This window comes from Balaenoptera physalus (assembly GCF_965194825.1).
Source record: "Balaenoptera physalus genome assembly, chromosome: 18".
Taxonomy (NCBI): Eukaryota; Metazoa; Chordata; class Mammalia; order Artiodactyla; family Balaenopteridae; genus Balaenoptera; species Balaenoptera physalus.
Genome location: NC_138899.1, coordinates 21,461,588 through 21,468,836, shown reverse-complemented (window position 1 = coordinate 21,468,836; position 7,249 = coordinate 21,461,588).

Genomic DNA, 7,249 nt, shown 5'->3' with positions numbered 1-7,249 from the left:
ACAACCTAAATGTCCATCAACAGAGAAGTATATTAAGAAGATGTGGTATATATACACAATGGAATATTACTCAGCCATAAAAAAGAACAAAATGGGTCATTTGTAGAGACATGGATGGACCTAGAGATTGTCATACACAGTGAAGTAAGTCAGAAAGAGAAAAACAAATATCGTACATTAACGCATATATGTGGAATCTGAAAAAATTGGTATAGACGATCTTATTTACAAAGCCGAAATAGAGACACAGACATAGAGAACAAATGTACCAATACCAAGGGGAAAAGGCGGGGGGGATGAAATGGCAGATTGGGATTGACATATAAACACTATTTATACTATGTGTAAAATAGATAACTGATGAGAGTCAAGCTTATTATTGGAATAGCAAAACAATATTTTATTATTAATAAAAACTCATATTTATGGATCTAAGTTTAACTGATTATATTACAAAACATAAACTTAATGAATTCTAAGTTTTAGCAAGCAGTGTTTTTTGCTATGGTGGTCAATCACTAATTCAACAGGATCTCTTCTATCTGATGTTACCTATACAATAATGGGGTTGGAGGTGGGGCAAAGGCAATTTTAAAAGGAAAGAATCATATATATGGAGAGGTATTTTTAATGATATACTTTGTTCTAATTTTTAAGGGCACCATATTTTATGTAATTGTACTGTGCTAGCTATCAATATACATGCTTCATTGCTTGTACTGCAATAATAAAGTCCTCTAAACATTTTTCTTTTATTACCTGGCACAGTGTTAAATTTTATCAGTAGAGGGCACTGGAGGGTCATTGAAGGAGTGAAGGGCTTATCTTCTTGGTTCCAGTGTGCTTCTGTTCCTCTTATTTCTCCTATGGCTGCTGATGGTATGTATGGAGAATATCTAGTGGCACTTACCACCATCAAGTTTCAATACCACCCTAGTGGATGGCTTCCCAGTGAGTTTCTGTGAGTTCTTGGCAAGTTCCACTGGTACCCCAGTGGGCAGCGTTTCAGGAATGCAAAGTGGGTCTCACTGGCATTTTTGTACAGGGTCTCCAAGTGAATCTAATTTAGCACATCAGAGAGTTGTTGCCTGTTTGGCCGACCCAGCCTGGGTTCCTCAGTGGATTTCCCTATCTAATAAGTAATGGCTGAAAACTGTCCAACAAAGTGATTGGGGTTAGGGGAGATTTCCCATTTGTTTCTTTCCTGTTTGCTCTGTTTCAGCCCTCAAGGGAGTCTTCCCTCCCAACATCTGATATTACTCTGTTTATTAGAAGTTTTTTGTTTTTACCCCTTCACAATTAATCTCTAGTTACAAGTTAATAATTGTTTGCATTCAATTTCTCTGTTCAAGTTGCTGTGGTTTCCGTCTCTTGACTGACCTCTAAATGATACAAGTTTTAACAAAGAGAAACAACTAGATCTTACCCTAAACTATGTTCAAGACAAGGAATGATCATATAATTAGGAAATAAAACTACTCTCTTACATTCTTCCCTTTCTGTTATCTGCTTTATGTAATATCATCATCATTCTTTATCATTTTTAAAAGGTAGAAAGATTGAATGATGAGCAAAAACTCAATTAAACTTGTTTTTTTTAAATGCTGTGTTCAAATACTGGATTAGGAACCAGATCTGCTTTCAAGCTATGAGTATGCCGGTATCCTGTTTTATAACCTTGGACAACTGATCCCTCGGTGTCTTTCCTGCCTTGCCTTATGTGTACTGGTTAAAACATACATTTGAATCTATTTTTAAATATATCCATATTCTTCATTAACTTTTAGCAAAAATAATTTGTTTCGATAAAAAAACCTGTTTTCATCACAATGAGGATTTTCCATTGTAATCAAGTGTTTTGTCAACACTAGTCTTTTAACTGTTTAACACTAAGGCTTTTTCACTTTGATTCCCTGGAAGCTCATTAATAAAGCAAGAGTCTATAAGAATCAAGCAATATTTTAAGTTGCTAATTTGAGAAATTAGAGGCTGACTTGATGCTTTTAAGTGTACTAAATCAGGCCTTTCTTTGAAACTTTAGTGGCAGATTCAAAAAATGTTTAGGATAATAGATAATAAAGTCTACCAAACTATAAGAATACACAGGAATAAATAGGTGTTTGACACAAGTTCCAAAGTGGGGAAAGATTGCCATATTTTGATTAGTAAACAGTGCTCCATACCCCACAAATTACTACTAATTAATAAAGTTGAAAATGGTGTAACATTTATAATATTGCCAACTACAACTAATATTTTTGTGAAAGTATACAAGAATATGACGCCTGTATATTAGATCTAGCTCAATAATCATCACCTTTTAATGGAAAGTAAATTTTACTCATTTTACAGGCAAAGAAATGGGGATTTAGAGTTTAGGTAGTTTTGCCAATGCACTCAAAATGTTGAATAATTTTTCATCTATTTGGAAAAGGCTTAATTTATGAGTCCCTAGCAACAAAATGAGTAACTAATAAAAGTTCTCCCCCAATTTGAGTTCTATCAAATGCTACGCCTGCAATTGAAACGTGCAATCCTTACTCTTTCAAATGTGCTTTGCTAAGGCTGCTTTCATCAAGTTTAAGAGGAAGCAAGGTCTGAATTTGAAATTAGATAGTCTAACCAGACAGGCAAATGAAAAGACAGAAGGGAATGGAGGAGAGCAGACTCTGAGGAAGCCAGCAGTATAAAGCAGGTATTATTTGAACCCCTTTTTCTTTGCAGGTTTTTGACTGGTGTCTTCACAGAAGGGTTTCAGTGACATACTGAGAACTCTAATTAAGACAGTTATCTCCATTTGTGAGGCTTGAGGGGGCACTTCAATCAAGTAGAACCTGTTGAAGTGTGAATAAGAAGAGCAGGGGAAGTCAGGCTGTCATCGGGGGAAGTAAGTTGGCTGTTGACCAAGTGGCATCACAGGACAGCTTTGCTGCAGCAAAATGTCCACAATCTACTATGGAGACTTGAGGCAGAAATTACCTTTTGCCAGTACACTGGACATGGATCTGTTTCTCAGGCGTAGACTGACAACTCTCAGAGGCTGATATTTAAGTTCAAATGCCGATTTATTATTTTGCAATGGAAAACACTACTTATTTCTTGTCTGATTAATATATTTCCTCTATTGAGATGAAGTTGCATTAGAAGTTGACACATTTTTCAAGAATGGCATGGTAGTCATGAGACCTAAGGGGAGAATTTTAAATAATAATACCTTCTGATAGTCTGATGCATCTGTCTCCTCTGTAGAAATATACCTGTCCTTAGAACTAGAAAGGTCATACATCTTCTCTTTTCACTCCTTGAATAACGACGGCATTTTTTCTTCTCCAACCTCATTCTTTTCTCTGTGTTTATTTTTGACCAGTCCTTCCAACTGACACATTTCAGAGAAAATCTGTTGGTGATATTCAGATGCACTCCTTCCCGAGAAGTTGGAGACACATTAGGTAATCCTGTAAAAAAAATAATACGGCTTCCCTGGTGGCGCAGTGGTTGAGAATCTGCCTGCCAATGCAGGGGACACGGGTTCGAGCCCTGGTCTGGGAAGATCCCACATGCCGCGGAGCGGCTAGGCCCGTGAGCCACAATTACTGAGCCTGCGCGTCTGGAGCCTGTGCTCCGCAACACGAGAGGCCGCGATAGTGAGAGGCCCGCTCACCGCGATGAAGAGTGGCCCCCGCTTGCCGCAACTGGAGAAAGCCCTCGCACAGAAACGGAGACCCAACACAGCCATAAATAAATAAATAAATAAAATTTTAAAAAATAATAATAATAATAAATTGGGCAAATTTGACACCACCAGAAATTATTAGCAATCTGTGGAATAACCAAGAGTTTATATATCAATGTATGCTAAGTAATTTGGGAAGATTCAGATTGCAGTTATGATGTTCTGGTAGTAATCTCATGGAAACTCATCCAGGAATTCTATCATGACTGTCTTTTGTTAGCTAAATTTTAATTAATTTATTTTTCCTTTTTCCATTTTTATTTTTAATGGATTTTAATTTCACAGAATTGGATTTAATCCTATTTACATTCATCATTGTTTCATACAAGACTCTATCTATCTATCTATCTATCTATTTCAAAATCCCTATACCTTTATCTATAGTACAAAGTATCATATATTTGAATATTAGAACAATAACCCAAACTTAGAACCACTTTTTTGGTCTTTCCCCATCTCTTCCTTTTCATTCCCCAACCATTGCTCTCTCTATTCTGAATTCTGTGTTCATTATTCCCTTGCTTTTGGTTTTTTATATAATTTGATAATGTTTATATGTATGATGAGAAGATGTGTGAGATACTTCAATCACAGCTGTGAAGAACCCCTCAAAGAGCCAAATGTCGTCCAATGGTGAGAAAAAGGATGAGTGAGCAACTGGGTGAGAGTGCTTTCTCCATTCAGCTGAAAAACCCATCGTAAAGATCTTTGCTCTGATTTCAAGTTCACCTCACAATCTAATAAATACTTACTAGGCTCCAAGGAAATTGCCAAGAGATAAAAATGCTCTAAGAACTTTACAAAATGTTTTGTCTAACTAAGAGTTTGCATTTCCCATTATAAACTTGACAGACATTGTGATCCTAATTTAGCTTGTCATGGAGCATCCCTGCGGGGAGAGCGCGCACAGGTAGTTTGAATCTTTGAACATTCATGCTGGAGATGAGATTGTTATGTTGAAAGCTTGGTGTGAAATCAAAACATCTACAATCAAAGTTATTTTCCACAGTGGTGATAAAAATAGCAATTAACATTCAAAATACTTAAAAAGTATGGGCTTTGGGCTTGTCCTCAAATCCAAACTGTGCCACTTAGAAGTTATGTACACTCTCTGATTCACATGTCAAAATCTTAATTGTAGTAGCTCCCAGATCCTTCTTGAAGTTAATGAGTGTGTTAGAAAGCACGTAGCACAGTTTCTGACACATAAGAAGTGCTCAATCTGTAATATTTTTTTTCCTCCTTCTCCTCCTCTTCTTCATGGCAAGGTAAGTTCTTTCTATGTTGGACAAACATACTGGCTTTTGATTAATTTCTTTACATCAAGTTCAATTGCATGCCCATAGAAAATAATTATTTTGGTCAAAAATTTTTAAAATACATTCTTGAATATGGGAAATATTGTGCTCAAGACAATGTAAAAACCATCTTCTCTAAGTGCACTTGGGTTCTTTACTACCGTACCACTGAATTGAATACTTGTGACAGATTTAAGTTACTGACACAACTTGCTTCTGTGGAGTACCAGCTCTGCATGCAGATTACACCATGCTATCTGAAATCCCAAATATGTAACTCTTCAATAATATTATCCAGAAAACTCTCATTATCAGAACTAACCAAAAGGCTTCATAACACAATTTGGAGTCTGCTGTGACAAAATGAAGACTCCAGCATGCTGTATTGATCTCCTAGCCTAAGCGCCTAATCACTAGTACTAATCAGACTTGGAGACATAAATAAGAATGTAGATGGATCCTTAGAAGACAGTTCTTAAAAAAGAAAAAAAAAAGGAAAAAGCTGTTATCAATACAAAGTACAAAACATCAGGAATAGAGGTGGTTGTGAAGTGACTTTGCAAAACCAACCCTTGAAATATCAACACAAGTTTTGCCTACTTAATCTGTATTTTAGGGGCAAATTTTCTGAGAACAATGCCGTTTGTGCCACACTGTTATATGGAAGTTTGTGTTTAGGGAAACAGTCCCAAAACTTTTAGTTTAAGAACCATTAAAAATAAATACTGTTCTGCAATATTAAAGAATGGACAGGTAATTGTAATGGTTGCTCAAAAAAAAAAAACAAAAAACAGTATTTCTCAAGATAAAATCCATGGAAAAGCTACAAATGAATCACCTTGTAGATTTACAAAAAATTAAAATTTCCAGTCTCTTGCTAGATTAATTGGTATGTAGACTCTAGGAATCTACACATGTTGAGAAGCACAAATGCTTCTCATGCATACTTAAATTTGAGACCAATGTCCTAAGAAATTTTTCTTGGATAGGTGCCCAAAACAAGGAGAGACTAGCACCTGGCATGGACAGTCAAATCAGGTGAAAATGGACACTCCTGAGGATTATTCCTGGCAAGACTATCATTACAAACAAATGCTTACAAATGTTGCTGTTGCCCTCTCTTATAAGAGAAACATATTCATAATAAGAGATGAATATTGTGATAAATATTGGAATATCAATTATAGATTCTGCTGACCAGACTTTAAGGAAACAGTTATTCTTACATTTTACCATTTTGAGTACAAATGAAAGATCCACATAGAAACAAACTTAGAAATAGCTACCAATATTACACATGCATTTACACATCAAATCACCTATTCACTTTTGAAAATATACCCTGAAAATATAACTGCACACATACATAATCACCTACATACAAATCTCTTCATAGCAACATCATTTATAATAGCAAAAGACTGAAAACAATCAAAGATGAAGTAATAGGAGATTTGTTACACAAAATATATTGTACTTATACAATGGAGAACTCCTCACCTTAAAAAATATCAGGAGGCTCTCTGTGTACTGACATAAAGGTAACACACTACATATTGATTTAAGAAAAATTGCTGAAGAGTGTATATCATATACTAACACAGATGAAAGAAGAGGAAATGTAATGAAATGTATCTATATTTACACTAAATCAAATAGGTTTTATGAAAAAGTACTTTTTGTGGTTCAGTTCAGATTCCAAGATGTTCATGCTTAAAATTCAGACATCATCAGTGCTAAAGGTAGTTGTAGAGGAGGAGTTAACATTTGGATTATGAATGCATATAAAACTCTTTTTTAAATCATCACTCTTCTTTGTAAATTTTAATCACACTATTGTACAAGATTTGTCAAATAAAAAGGGATATTTTGCTCCCTCAGAGTTTACATAACTGACATATCTCCTGGACATAGTTTGATGAAGTCACTAATCAGCAAGTTTTTTAAAAACATTTTGATAAGCAAGACTTTTAGGTTTAATTAATTGGTTGTAACCTAGAAATACAGACTACGGACAGAAATTCAGGAAGAATACCTGTTCTGAAAAGGACTGGAGAAATGATAAGCTAATCATAGCATTCAGAATCTGACAAATTGTTCCAGGAGCTGATTTTAGGAGACCGGAAGGATGTATTTGTATCTCTTGTTGGTCGTCTTTTGGGGGCAAGTATATTCAGAAGATACTCCAATATTACAAGCTTCTTGCAGATTCTGATTG